Here is a 13,738-nt window from a genome sequence, read left to right as displayed (position 1 = left end):
ATATGCGAGTAATTTGCAGCAGTGTAAAGTAGTTTTTTTGTGTATCTGTATCTCACTATTTGTGTTTTAGACAACTTTTACTCCACTACATTACTAAAGAAAATAATGTACTTTCTACTATACATTTTCCCTGACACCCAAAAGTACTCGTTACATTTTGAATGTTTAGAAGGACAGGAAAATAGTCTAATTCACGCACTTAAAGAGAAAATCCCTAGTCAACCCAACTGCCTCTGATCTGGTGAACTCACTAAACACAAACGCTTTGTTTGTAAATCATGTCTGAGTGTTGAAGTGTGACCCTGATTATCTGTAAATTTAAGCAAACCGCCTGGTTTGCTTAATATAAGACATTTGAAACGATTTCGATAGTTAAGGTATCTTTACTTTTACTAAAGTATGACAATTGGGTCGTTTTTCCACCCCTGGTGATCTGTGAGAGGAAACGTCTACCACAAATTATTTGGACAGGCGAAATAGTAGCCGCTATTCTATTTGATAGGGGTCCTTCGTTTGGCGCCAGATTTCAGTTCTTTCTCCGTAGTAATTTGAAGAAACGAAGATAGCTACCTAGAGAAGTGACTGAAACCATCAAATAAGGTGAATAACATAATTATTTGCAAGAAAATACCGTTTTCTTGGTCACTACACAAAAAGTATACAATCGACAACGTAATTTGACCAGAAGTGACCTTCATTACCTCAAAAGTGGCATTGTTGCTTGCCGTGTGATACACACTCACTGCTTGCTACGTTGACCCCCCGGATTTCGCACTGGCTGGAGTGGTGATAATATGCATCATTTGTTTGCTAGCTTGTTGTACGCTTTGTTGCGAGTATACGCATTGTGGGAAATATATGGCTTTCATCAAAACAAAACTCTATAACACTGTGTGTGTGTCAGGTGATGATGACAAGGACCTTCTAACAGAGCTGCTGGCTGAGAACGAGGCTGGAGAGGAGCAGCAGGCTAGCCAGGAAGCAGAGGACAACCTAGATGACCTGTTTGACAACGATGATGATGATGAAGATGATGAAGGGTATTGGAGGGGGACTGTGAGGACAGGGAGGAAGAGGATGGAGCCGTTGCTCTCTTTGGAGATGCGGATGGCATTGAAGAGGAGGAGGAAGTTGAACCACAGCCGTCTGGAGGGAAGGCTCCAGACAACCTCAATAAATCCCAAGACAATTTACAAGGTTTGTCCACAAGAATTCAGTACCTCAAAATGATTATGATAGCGCTGTAGCGTAGCATCAACGCCTATAGTATGTACACAGTAAATGTTTCTAAAAATGCAGATACCTACTCTTAAAGTATGTCAGCTTCGCAGGCTGTCTCCTTTTCTTTTTAATTCATGGCAGCTTTCTGATTGTAATCATATTTGTTGTGTTTCTGTGTGTTCTCAGGGGAGCTGAGGCAGAGGCTGCAGCAGCAGCTAGAGCCCCCCAGAAGAGGTCTACAGCCACCTCTACCCCAAACAGCATCCCAGGAACAAAGGCACCTTCTAAAGCTAACACTCCCTCACAGAGTCCCCCCAAACAGAGCTCCTCCAAGCCAGTTCGTCCCACACAGAAGACCAAGCAGGTATTACTTTCATATGTTTCTTTAGCCCAGGTAGTTCCATTTGAGTTTCAGAATGTATTCCCATCAAAGTCAAGGCTGACCATACAGGAACACTGGTGACACCATGTCATGTAAGGAGCATCTGTGTAAAGTGTAATGGGTGACGGTGGTGCCTGTGGATGTGTGTGTTTTAAAGGAATCTCTTCATCTGTTGTTTTTGACAGGGGGAAAGCCCTCGTCTGCCCCAGACCGAGGAGATGGCACCAAGCTACAGGAGTCCTCCGACTTCACCGCTCAGCTCAACAACGCTGACCTGTTCAAAACGCAAAGGTCAAAGGACAGCTCACCAGGTCCAGCCCAGCACTACAGCAGCTGCTACAGACACCAGAGGTCCACTGGTAGAGATTAAGACTCACAGCTCCTTCCAGCCAATGGCAAGCAGTAGTAGGACCAACTGTACGTTACGTTCATCGCTACCTTCCCAGTCCAATGTGGCTGCAGCCCTGTCCACCGTACGACAGGCCAATCCCCTTCCATCTCTCCCTAAAGACGTCGCTATCGAGAAGCACTCTGGACTGCAGCTGAGTTCAGAGCACACACACACCTCTCTCGCACACGCACTCATCTACCTATAACACACACAAACACTCCAAGGTTTCTTGTCCGAAGCTCAGATCTGGATTCTGAGTGTTTAATTGGTTTCAGGCGACCACGCGTGTCCTCCACGGAGATGGATCGTAAGATGGCCGACCGCTAGCTGATTCGGCTCTCCCAGTTGCCTGAGCGCCTGTCCCGGGAGAAACTGGAGGAGTGTGACTCGGGTCACCTTCGCTGTGCTGGTCAACAAAGCCACACCACAGAGCAACAGCCGTGTAAGCCCAGAATTACCTCCTTTCTACCACATGAGGTTGGTGGCATCTTATTTAGGGGGGGATGGGCTTGTGGTAATGGATGGAGCAGAAATAGGTGGAATGGTATCAAATACATCAAACACATGGTTTCCTTGTGTTTGATGCCATTCCATTTGCTCCGTTCCGGCCATTAATATGAGCCTCAGCAGCCTCCACTGCTCCATACTGTATACCAACATGCAACTTCAACATCTACAGTAGGTCAATGATCATGTGGTTTTATTGACATGGACACTCAGGACTCCCGAAGTATGTAAGGTTGACCAATGTTCATTAAAATAAGTCATTGACTTGATAAGACGTGGGCCAACCTGTGTTCACCTCGGATGGGTCAGAGATCGCAACGCTAAGACTTGTCTCCCTCCCTCTACTCACAGGGTAAGACGTTCAGCATCTGGAAGCTGTCTGACCTCCATGACCTGGAAGTGTACGTGCCTCTCTTCCTGTTTGGAACTTGTGAAGTGACATATTTGAACGCTTTTCTCTGCAATAGGAGGGTGTAGGACTGTTGTCATGTGCTATATCTCTCTCTGCAGTAGGAGGGTGTAGGACTGTTGTCATGTGCTATATCTCTCTGCAGTAGGAGGGTGTAGGACTGTTGTCATGTGCTATATCTCTCTCTGCAGTAGGAGGGTGTAGGACTGTTGTCATGTGCTATATCTCTCTCTGCAGTAGGAGGGTGTAGAACTGTTGTCATGTGCTATATCTCTCTCTGCAGTAGGAGGGTGTAGGACTGTTGTCATGTGCTATATCTCTCTCTGCAGTAGGAGGGTGTAGGACTGTCATGTGCTATATCTCTCTGTAATAGGAGGGTGTAGGACTGTCATGTGCTATATCTCTCTCTCTCTGCAGTAGGAGGGTGTAGGACTGTTGTCATGTTCTCTCTCTCTGCAGTAGGAGGGTGTAGGACTGTTGTCATGTTCTCTCTCTCTGCAGTAGGAGGGTGTAGGACTGTTGTCATGTTCTCTCTCTCTCTCTCTGCAGTAGGAGGGTGTAGGACTGTTGTCATGTGCTCTCTCTCTCTCTCTCTGCAGTAGGAGGGTGTAGGACTGTTGTCATGTTCTCTCTCTCTGCAGTAGGAGGGTGTAGGACTGTTGTCATGTTCTCTCTCTCTGCAGTAGGAGGGTGTAGGACTGTTGTCATGTGCTATAGCTCTCTGCAATAGGAGGGTGTAGGACTGTTGTCATGTGCTCTCTCTCTCTCTGCAGTAGGAGGGTGTAGAACTGTTGTCATGTGCTCGCTCTCTCTCTCTGCAGTAGGAGGGTGTAGGACTGTTGTCATGTGCTATATCTCTCTCTGCAGTAGGAGGGTGTAGGACTGTTGTCATGTGCTCTCTCTCTCTGCAGTAGGAGGGTGTAGGACTGTTGTCATGTGCTATATCTCTCTCTGTAATAGGAGGGTGTAGGACTGTTGTCATGTGCTCTCTCTCTCTGCAGTAGGAGGGTGTAGGACTGTTGTCATGTTCTCTCTCTGCAGTAGGAGGGTGTAGGACTGTTGTCATGTGCTCTCTCTCTGCAGTAGGAGGGTGTAGGACTGTTGTCATGTTCTCTCGCTCTCTCTCTGCAGTAGGAGGGTGTAGGACTGTTGTCATGTGCTCTCTCTCTCTGCAGTAGGAGGGTGTAGGACTGTTGTCATGTTCTCTCTCTGCAGTAGGAGGGCGTAGGACTGTTGTCATGTTCTCTCTCTCTGCAGTAGGAGGGTGTAGGACTGTTGTCATGTTCTCTCTCTCTCTCTCTCTCTGCAGTAGGAGGGTGTAGGACTGTTGTCATGTGCTCTCTCTCTCTGCAGTAGGAGGGTGTAGGACTGTTGTCATGTGCTCTCTCTCTCTGCAGTAGGAGGGTGTAGGACTGTTGTCATGTGCTCTCTCTCTCTGCAGTAGGAGGGTGTAGGACTGTTGTCATGTGCTCTCTCTCTCTCTGCAGTAGGAGGGTGTAGGACTGTTGTCATGTTCTCTCTCTCTCTCTGCAGTAGGAGGGTGTAGGACTGTTGTCATGTTCTCTCTCTCTCTCTGCAGTAGGAGGGTGTAGGACTGTTGTCATGTGCTCTCTCTCTCTCTGCAGTAGGAGGGTGTAGGACTGTTGTCATGTTCTCTCTCTCTCTCTCTCTGCAGTAGGAGGGTGTAGGACTGTTGTCATGTTCTCTCTCTCTCTGCAGTAGGAGGGTGTAGGACTGTTGTCATGTGCTCTCTCTCTCTGCAGTAGGAGGGTGTAGGACTGTTGTCATGTTCTCTCTCTCTCTGCAGTAGGAGGGTGTAGGACTGTTGTCATGTTCTCTCTCTCTCTGCAGTAGGAGGGTGTAGGACTGTTGTCATGTTCTCTCTCTCTCTCTCTGCAGTAGGAGGGTGTAGGACTGTTGTCATGTGCTCTCTCTCTGCAGTAGGAGGGCGTAAGACTGTTGTCATGTGCTCGCTCTCTCTGCAGTAGGAGGGTGTAGGACTGTTGTCATGTTCTCTCTCTCTCTGCAGTAGGAGGGTGTAGGACTGTTGTCATGTTCTCTCGCTCTCTGCAGTAGGAGGGTGTAGGACTGTTGTCATGTTCTCTCGCTCTCTCTCTGCAGTAGGAGGGCAACAGCCTGAGGACTGTTGTCATGTTCTCTCGCTTCTCTCTGGTAGGAGGGTGTCCTGTTGTCATGTGCTCTCGCGCTGCTGCAGTGGAGGGTGTTGGACTGTTGTCATGTGCTTTTACTGCAGTAGGAGGGTGTAGGACTGTTGTCATGTTCTTCTGCAGTAGGAGGGTGTAGGACTGTTGTCATGTTCTCTTTTCTCTCGCTACTCTTTGCAGTAGGAGGGTGTAGGACTTTGTCATTTGCTCTTTCTTTCTGCAGTAGGAGGGTGTAGGACTGAATGTCAAGATGCTCTTCTAGTGATCTGTTGCATTAGATAGGGTGTGCCTGTCATGTGCTCTCAATCTCTCTGCAGTAGGAGGGTGTAGGACTGTTGTCTGTTTCTCCTGGTACAATTTGTGCTCCCTGCAGTAGGAGGGTGTAGGACTGTTGTCATGTCATCGTGTCTCTCTCTCTCTCTCTCTCTGCAGTAGGAGGGTGTAGGACTGTTGTCATGTGCTCTTTTCTGCAGTAGGAGGGTTATTTACTTTTCATTTGCTCTCTCTCTCTGCAGTAGGAGGGTGTAGGACTGTTGTCATGTGCTGGTGATTGACAACTGCAGTAGGAGGGTGTAGGACTGTTGTCATGTGCTCTGTCTTGAATCTCTCTGTATCCCTTTGCAGTAGGAATCCTGTAGGACTGATTGTCATGTGCTCTCTCTCTCTGCAGTAGGAGGGTGTAGGACTGTTGTCATGTGCTTCTCTCTCTGCAGTAGGAGGGTGTAGGACTGTTGTCATGTGCTCTCTCTCTCTCTCTGCAGTAGGAGGGTGTAGGACTGTTGTCATGTGGCTCTCTTATCTGCAGTAGGAGGGTGTAGGACTGTTGTCATGTGCCTCTCACTCCAGCAGTAGGAGGGTGTAGGACTGTTGTCATGTGCTTTATTGACCTCTCTCAACTAAATGCAGTAGGAGGGTGTAGGACTGTTGTCATGTGCTCTCTCTCTCTGCAGTAGGAGGGTGTAGGACTGTTGTCATGTGCATTTCAGATGCATAGGAGGGTGTAGGACTGTTGTCATGTGCTCTCACTCAAATATTTCTGCAGTAGGAGGGTGTAGGACTGTTGTCATGTGCTCTGCTCTCCTTTTTAGGAGGGTGTAGGACTGTTGTCATGTGCTCTTGCTCTGCAGTAGGAGGGTGTCTGACTGTTGTCATGTTTTGCCTACATTTCACTGCAGTAGGAGGGTGTAGGACTGTTGTCATGTGCTCTCTTCTGCAGTAGGAGGGTGTAGGACTGTTGTCATGTGCTCTCCTCTCTGCAGTAGGAGGGTGTAGGACTGTTGTCATGTGCTCTCTATAAGGAGGGTGTAGGACTGTTGTCATGTGCTCTCTCTCTCATGTCATTCTCTCCTGCAGTAGGAGGGTGTAGGACTGTTGTCATGTGCTCTCTCTCTCTCTCTGCAGTAGGAGATTAAAAGGGTGTAGGACTGTTGTCATGTGCTCTCTTCTCTGCAGTAGGAGGGTGTAGGACTGTTGTCATGTGCTCTCTGCATCTCTCTGCAGTAGGAGGGTGTAGGACTGTTGTCATGTGCTCTCTCCATGACCCTAGCCACAGCAGTAGGAGGGGGTAGGACTGTTGTCATGTGCTCTCTCTCCTGCAGTAGGAGGGTGTCAGGACTGTTGTCATGTGCTCTCTTTCTCTGACCCCCAGTAGGAGGGTTAGGACTGTTGTCATGTGCTCTCTCTTTAGTCAGCAGTAGGAGGGTGTAGGACTGTTGTCATGTGCTCTCTCTCTCTCCCTGCAGTAGGAGGGGGTAGGACTGTTCCTGTCTGTGCTCTTCTCCTCCTGGTGCAGTAGGAGGGTGTAGGACTGTTGTCATGTGCTCATCTCTGTAGTAGGAGGGTGTAGGACTGTTGTCATGTGCTCTCTCTCTCTGCAGTAGGAGGGTGTACGACTGTTGTCATGTGCTCTCTCTCTCTGCAGTATGAGTGCCAGTACCACGCCAAGGCCCAGTATAATAAGATGAGTGCCCAGCAGGCCGAGCTGCAGTCGTCTTTCTCAGGGAAGGCCAAGGGGAAGGGCAACAGCCTGAAGGAACGACTGTCAGACCGGCTTCCACTATGGAGGCATGTCCTCACCAGCCTGCGCTGCTGCACTGTGAGTGTGTTGGTAGTTCAGTGTGTTTTACCTATGTAAGCGTCAGTCGTCTCTAAGCAGTTTTTCTATTAGTGCCGGTAATCAACCGGTTACAGACTCATTTTCAACCGGCTACTTTTTCCACTTCATATTAAGTAGGCTACTTTTCATTTAAACCTTTAATTTCGCTAGTCCACCGAGTCCTCTCTTGCTAGAATGCAAGATATGCATCTTCTAGTGATCTGTTGATAGGATAGGTGCCTGTCAGTCAGCAATGACGAGCAATGACAGGGAAACGCAGTCTACTGTCTGTTTCGCCTCCTGGTACAATTTGTGCTCCCTGTGGTTGGTTGCAGTCAGATTTCTTTACACAGAGAAGGGAGAGTGCATGACGCTCGTGAATTTCCACATCCCACGTAATGTAAGTGGTAACGATGAGTCGAAACCCACTTAGCCAAATGATAGTTTTCTGGCTCATTTATTTATTTTATTTTGCGTGTTTCACATAGCCAGTCACGTGGCGGCGCATTGGCTATTTACTGTGTGGTGATTGACAACTTTTACCCCCTGGTGTAACGCTGTAATGATTCCCTCTTCCCCTAGTCCAGGGTTAACAGTTCCTATCTCTCTCTTTAGTCAGAGTACCGGCAGCAGGAAATCACATTTTGATTTTCGCTGTAATGATTCCCTCTTTGCCCTAGTCCAGGGTTAAAGTTCCTATTTGGTCAATAACAAAAGTTTATCTCAGGAGCTCTTTGTTATATACAGTGTAACGCTGTAATGATTTCCTCTTCCCCTGGTGAAGGAGGAGGCGATGGAGGACAAGATGAGGAACATCAGAGAGCAGAAGTGTCGAGCCGTCAGCTGTAAAAAGGTCCGTGTCCAATCACAGGTCTTGTTCACTAGTGTCATTAGCTATCCTAAATCAAAAACTGAAAAATTGGGCGTGCAAAATTATTCAGCCCCCTTAAGTTAATACTTTGTAGCGCCACCTTTTCCTGCGATTACAGCTGTAAGTCGCTTGGGGTATGTCTATCAGTTTTGCACATCGAGAGACTGAAATTTTTCCCATTCCTCCTTGCAAAACAGCTCGAGCTCAGTGAGGTTGGATGGAGAGCATTTGTGAACAGCAGGTTTCAGTGCTTTCCACAGATTCTCGATTGGATTCAGGTCTGGACTTTGACTTGGCCATTCTAACACCTGGATATGTTTATTTTTGAACCATTCCATTGTAGATTTTGCTTTATGTTTTGGATCATTGTTTTGTTGGAAGACAAATCTCCGTCCCAGTCTCAGGTCTTTTGCAGACTCCATCAGGTTTTCTTCCAGAATGGTCCTGTATTTGGCTCCATCCATCTTCCCATCAATTTTAACCATCTTCCCTGTCCCTGCTGAAGAAAAGCAGGCCCAAACCATGATGCTGCCACCACCATGTTTGACAGTGGGTATGGTGGTGATGGGTGATGGGCTGTGTTGCTTTTACGCCAAACATAACGGTTTGCATTGTTGCCAAAAAGTTCAATTTTGGTTTCATCTGACCAGAGCACCTTCTTCCACATGTTTGGTGTGTCTCCCAGGTGGCTTGTGGCAAACTTTAAACAACACTTTTTATGGATATCTTTAATAAATGGCTTTCTTCTTGCCACTCTTCCATAAAGGCCAGATTTGTGCAATATACGACTGATTGTTGTCCTATGGACAGAGTCTCCCACCTCAGCTGTAGATCTCTGCAGTTCATCCAGAGTGATCATGGGCCTCTTGGCTGCATCTCTGATCAGTCTTCTCCTTGTATGAGCTGAAAGTTTAGAGGGACGGCCAGGTCCTGGTAGATTTGCAGTGGTCTGATACTCCTTCCATTTCAATATTATCGCTTGCACAGTGCTCCTTGGGATGTTTAAAGCTTGGGAAATCTTTTTGTATCCAAATCCGGCTTTAAACTTCTTCACAACAGTATCTCAGCTCTGCCTGGTGTGTTCCTTGTTCTTCATGATGCTCTCTGCGCTTTTAACGGACCTCTGAGACTATCACAGTGCAGGTGCAAACATTGGATCATTCAGAGACCCTCACTGAACTTCTGGAGAGAATTTGCTGCACTGAACGTAAAGGGGGCTGAATAATTTTGCACGCCCAATTTTTCAGTTTTTGATTTGTTAAAAAAGTTTGAAATATCCAATAAATGTCGTTCCACTTCATGATTGTGTCCCACTTGTTGTTGATTCTTCACAAAAAAATACAGTTTTATATCTTTATGTTTGAAGCCTGAAATGTGGCAAAAGGTCGCAAAGTTCAAGGGGGCCGAATACTTTCGCAAGGCACTGTACCCTTTGTTGGCAATGACAGAGGTCAAATGTTTTCTGTAAGTCTTCTCAAGGTTTTCACATTGGCCTCTCATCTTTTTAAGTGGGAGAATTTGCACAATTGGTGGCTGACTAAATACTTTTTTGCCCCACTGTATGTGTTTTATCTGTGTCTTGTCTCTAGTGTAAGTACACATACTTCAAGCCTGCTGATCGCTGTGTGGAGGAGAAGCATGAGCTGCAGTGGCTCGACGCCACCAAATGCTTCTTCTAGGGCCCCTGTGGACAGAGAGCCATCGCCTGCCACACAAACACTGCAGGTGAGACACATACACACACACTACAGTCGAGGCGCACACTCAAACACAATGCTGGTCACGTGCTACTGCGCTCATCAGATATGATAATGCTGCGTTCTCTATTGCAGTAACTGTGTCCTATTCAAATGGGAAAGAGACGGCATGTTGAAGGTAAGTGTCGCGTTTTAGTGGGTTTGGAGTTCAGATGGACCCAAAGCACTTCCTTCTCCCATCTGATTGGTCCTGGGTTTGGGGCCTAAGATAGCTGGGAAGCTGCTGATGCCTCGAGGTGACGAGCAGCCCATTTTCCTCAACGGCATGCTGTAGTCCTCAGTCACTTAGTCACCTTCATCATTGTCTTCATCATAGGAAGCGACTGCTACTGGTGCTATTGGACTTTCTGGTGTATATTTCTCTGCGTGTTGTAGAGTGCTTTTTAAATGTCCTTTTAATGTTTGTTTTTTTTTTACTGTGGATATAATTTGAAGCTGATTATGGATTTTAAATTGCTGTGTTTTGAATGGATTCAATTGTATTTCCGAATTAGTTGTTTGTTGTTCCCTCCTGCTGGCTTTGATGGGAATGTGCTGATTAAATCGTGCTGAGTAATTTTACCAACCATCTCCTCCTTTGTTTGACTTGTGCTCGCTGGAAGAAATTGTCTCCTGTGCTATATTTTGTCCTTCCTCTGATGGGGTTTTCAAAACACCCAAAATGGTAACAGGAGCAGGATAAAGAGAAGATCAAGTAGGTCTGAACAAGGGAACTAGCTCACTGTTTAGCTTCTCCCAAATGTGATTTAATACAGCTTGACGTGATAGCCTGCCTCCTCAAAGTGATTAACAGTCAGTTGTATTGATCTAAGCAGGTTGTATAGAACACATCATCTATCAACCACACCATGTGACCAGGTTATGGCTCAAATATAGGTACAAACAGGCACTAGTTCAACTCCTGAGGTAGAGACCTGTCTGTCAGTGTCCTTATAGTCCCTCTCTGTCTGTCCTCTGCTCTCGGCCCAGTGCTGTCTAAAGTTGCAGCTGTGGAACGTTGGTAGTCTCACATGGAGTCACGACATTAGTCTCAGTCTGAGTTACCCAGCACTCACTCGCACACTTTCATTTTATCATCCCTTCTTCAGCTTCCCCTCTCTCTTTTCACTCGCTCTTTCTCTCACTCACACATTTAATTCAGGTTATGAATCTAGGTGCTTAAGAATTCACCCCCTGATTTAGTGACACTTACTGTAACAATGCGAAGCTCTATATATGCCAAAAAAGTATTTTTTTTCACAGCAGTACATTTTGGTGTCTGGTTCTGAATTACAGTTACAGGTTTCATATTTGCGATTGCAGTTGGGTTACAATACAGAAAAGACCGTACAGTTTGATACACAGACAGATGTGAAAGATACACAGACCACACCACACAGATGCATGTACAAACACAGAGATAAGCGTACAATCACAAACTTGACCTGCCAGTCTTTAATAGTTTTGAATATAAATGTTGCAAAACTGTTTTATCTACATAATACTACCATTTTAAATGATTGACTTTAATAGTTTTGTACGTCAACATTTTTACTCCTAGGTGAGTGATGTTTTGGCCACCTCCCATGCTCTTGTTATGTCCGTCTGATAGGCTAGGTGTCTTAAGTGGCACAGGGTCCTGCCAATCACAGGCTGGTGCACCATGTTCGGATCTCCTTGGCCTATGGAGCATGCTCACCAACCGCGGGGATAACGGGGGTAGAGTCCATAGTGGAACTCACGCCACTGCTCTGTCTTCTCCCGTGTCCTCTCATCCTGCTCTGTGGATGGAGAGAGGAGGAGAAGGGAAAGAGGGTTGAGGGTTTTTTGTTTGTGCCAACCTGCAGAGTGTAGAACTCAGAGGACTGAGAATGTGTATTTCTGTCCTTTATGTGAAACACTTCGGTTTACTTATGTGGGAGAAAACACTTCCCAGAAACGCAATAGGCACAAGAACTACCACAAACCCAAAACATCCCTATACAGACGTGTGGTCAACGTGTTCAGTGCAGCACACTGTGAAAACAGATTAGACTCTGTCATTACTGCAGACAAATCAAGCTGTGGCGTTTACCACTAAGAGGTATAAGGGTCTGAGTTTAACCAAATGGGCACTTATGGTTTTAAACCTCATCTTTGGAACAGAGTTAGTCGGTCTTACCATCGCGCTCCTCTTCCACGTAGTTCTCAAACTCGTTCGTCATAGTACTCCCTCCTCCTCTCATCAGCTGACAGCCTTACCCTCTGCTCGGCTACGGAGGGAGGGGGGAGGGGGAAAGAAGGAGAGATGGAAGAAGGTGTTATGGTCACTAAGGTAGAGTGAGAGGTGTTGTCTGAGTTACGTCATGAACCTCAAAGATGTTTGGCGCCAAACTTCCAACCTGTCCACAACTCACACGTTCCTCACGCCACACACTGCAGGCAGTCCAACTCTATCACACAGTTTTTGGGAGAGATACGATACCTGTTGCTTTATATATATATCTATATATACACACACACACACACACACACATACATACACACAGGGCGGTACTGTATACATTGGACACTAGCCCTCATTGGGGTACTCACATAAGTTTTAAGGTGACATCACAATATTTTGGAGTACACACACACACAACAAGAACACACACACACTGAATAGTAGGTTGTTTTCTTACAAAACGGTCTGGTGGAATGAGGCTTTGCGGAATGGAAACTTTCTCAGGTACTAGACTTACTGGTTGGGTTCACTATCTCTCCCTATTGGCATGAGAAACATATATTTACATTGCCAGAGCAAGTGAAATAAACAATCAAAAATGAACAATAAACATTACAATCACAATTTTCTGAGGGAAATAAACATTTCACATGTCATATTGTGGCCATGTACAGTGTTATAATGATGTGGAAATAGTTCAAGTACAAAAGGGAAAAGAAATAAATATTGGTTGTATTTACTGGTCTTGTGGCAAACAGGTCACAAATCTCTCTGTCTCTCTGTCGTCGTGGCAGCAGACCTGCTCACATGTCTTACTGTAACCCAGTGACCAAGTTAACAGACCTTTCCATTATCCTCCTCAGGTTTCTTCTCTATCTTTTCTCTCTCTCATTTCCTCTTGTTGTCTCTCTCTCTCTCTCTCTGCACTAGAAAGGTGAATTGGTCCACACATTCCTGTCTCAGCTCCTGCAGTGCCTTCCATTTGACCTGTGCATCACTCCACTAACACGGTCACAACAAAGTCGTATACACACATACACACACATTCACACATACCCTCATGCACGCGCACACACACACACTTCTCTCCCTTCTCTCTCGTGCACACCCAGCTCCTTGGTGACTGGCTGGCAGGCGATATAAACATTATTTTGCAACTAACGCTTTCCAGGAATGTGGGCTTGTTTTCTCTGAGCAGTGGCCCAGAGAGATGCACTGACAGGGAGCTGGAGCAGACGACAGACGATCTGTCTCTGGGACTGGCTGAGAGGGACAGAGAGAGAGAGAGGGAAAGAGGCTGCTCCATACAACCCTGTGACTCCTTCTGCTGCCTCCAGCCTGTGTGTGTGTGTGTGTGTGTGTGTGTGTGTGTGTGTGTGCGTGTGTGTGTGTGTGTGTGTGTGTGTGTGTGTGTGTGTGTGTGTGTGTGTGTGTGTGTGTGTGTGTGTGTGTGTGTGAAACAGATGGCTTCAAATGCGTTTAAGCTTGTGGAGCAGCTGCCAGCGATACACCTGTGGGAGTCTTCAGTCTGCCCTCAGAGTTCACAGCCATGACCTCAAACCACACCACCCAACATTTTAATCCACAGACCATAAAATGAATAGACTTTGAACACACACACACACACACACACACACACACAGCAGTCTCTACAGAGTGCTGTAAATCTCACAAAACAAACTGTCCATAATGGCACCGGCAACTTCAACCACATGCAAACACTAACATCATCAACCCCCATGTCCCCTGTCCTGC

At 46.5% G+C, this 13,738-nt stretch overlaps 1 long non-coding RNA gene and 1 pseudogene across 1 annotated transcript; one reads left to right on the top strand and one right to left on the bottom strand.

The window, feature by feature from the left end:
• The first annotated feature begins 858 nt into the window (after positions 1 to 858).
• Positions 859 to 10,359, top strand: LOC135515099 (protein MCM10 homolog; annotated as a pseudogene).
• A 922-nt stretch (positions 10,360 to 11,281) lies between these two features.
• On the bottom strand, positions 11,282 to 12,809 carry LOC135514545 (uncharacterized). The gene is made up of 3 exons (XR_010451696.1): positions 12,724 to 12,809; positions 11,939 to 12,029; positions 11,282 to 11,558 (listed from the first exon to the last, which is right to left on the bottom strand). It is a non-coding gene; the product is annotated as an uncharacterized LOC135514545 (long non-coding RNA).
• Between the last annotated feature and the right edge of the window lie 929 nt (positions 12,810 to 13,738).

Source organism: Oncorhynchus masou, chromosome 26 (assembly GCF_036934945.1).
Source record: "Oncorhynchus masou masou isolate Uvic2021 chromosome 26, UVic_Omas_1.1, whole genome shotgun sequence".
NCBI lineage: Eukaryota > Metazoa > Chordata > Actinopteri > Salmoniformes > Salmonidae > Oncorhynchus > Oncorhynchus masou.
This window is presented reverse-complemented; position numbering and strand designations above follow the sequence as displayed.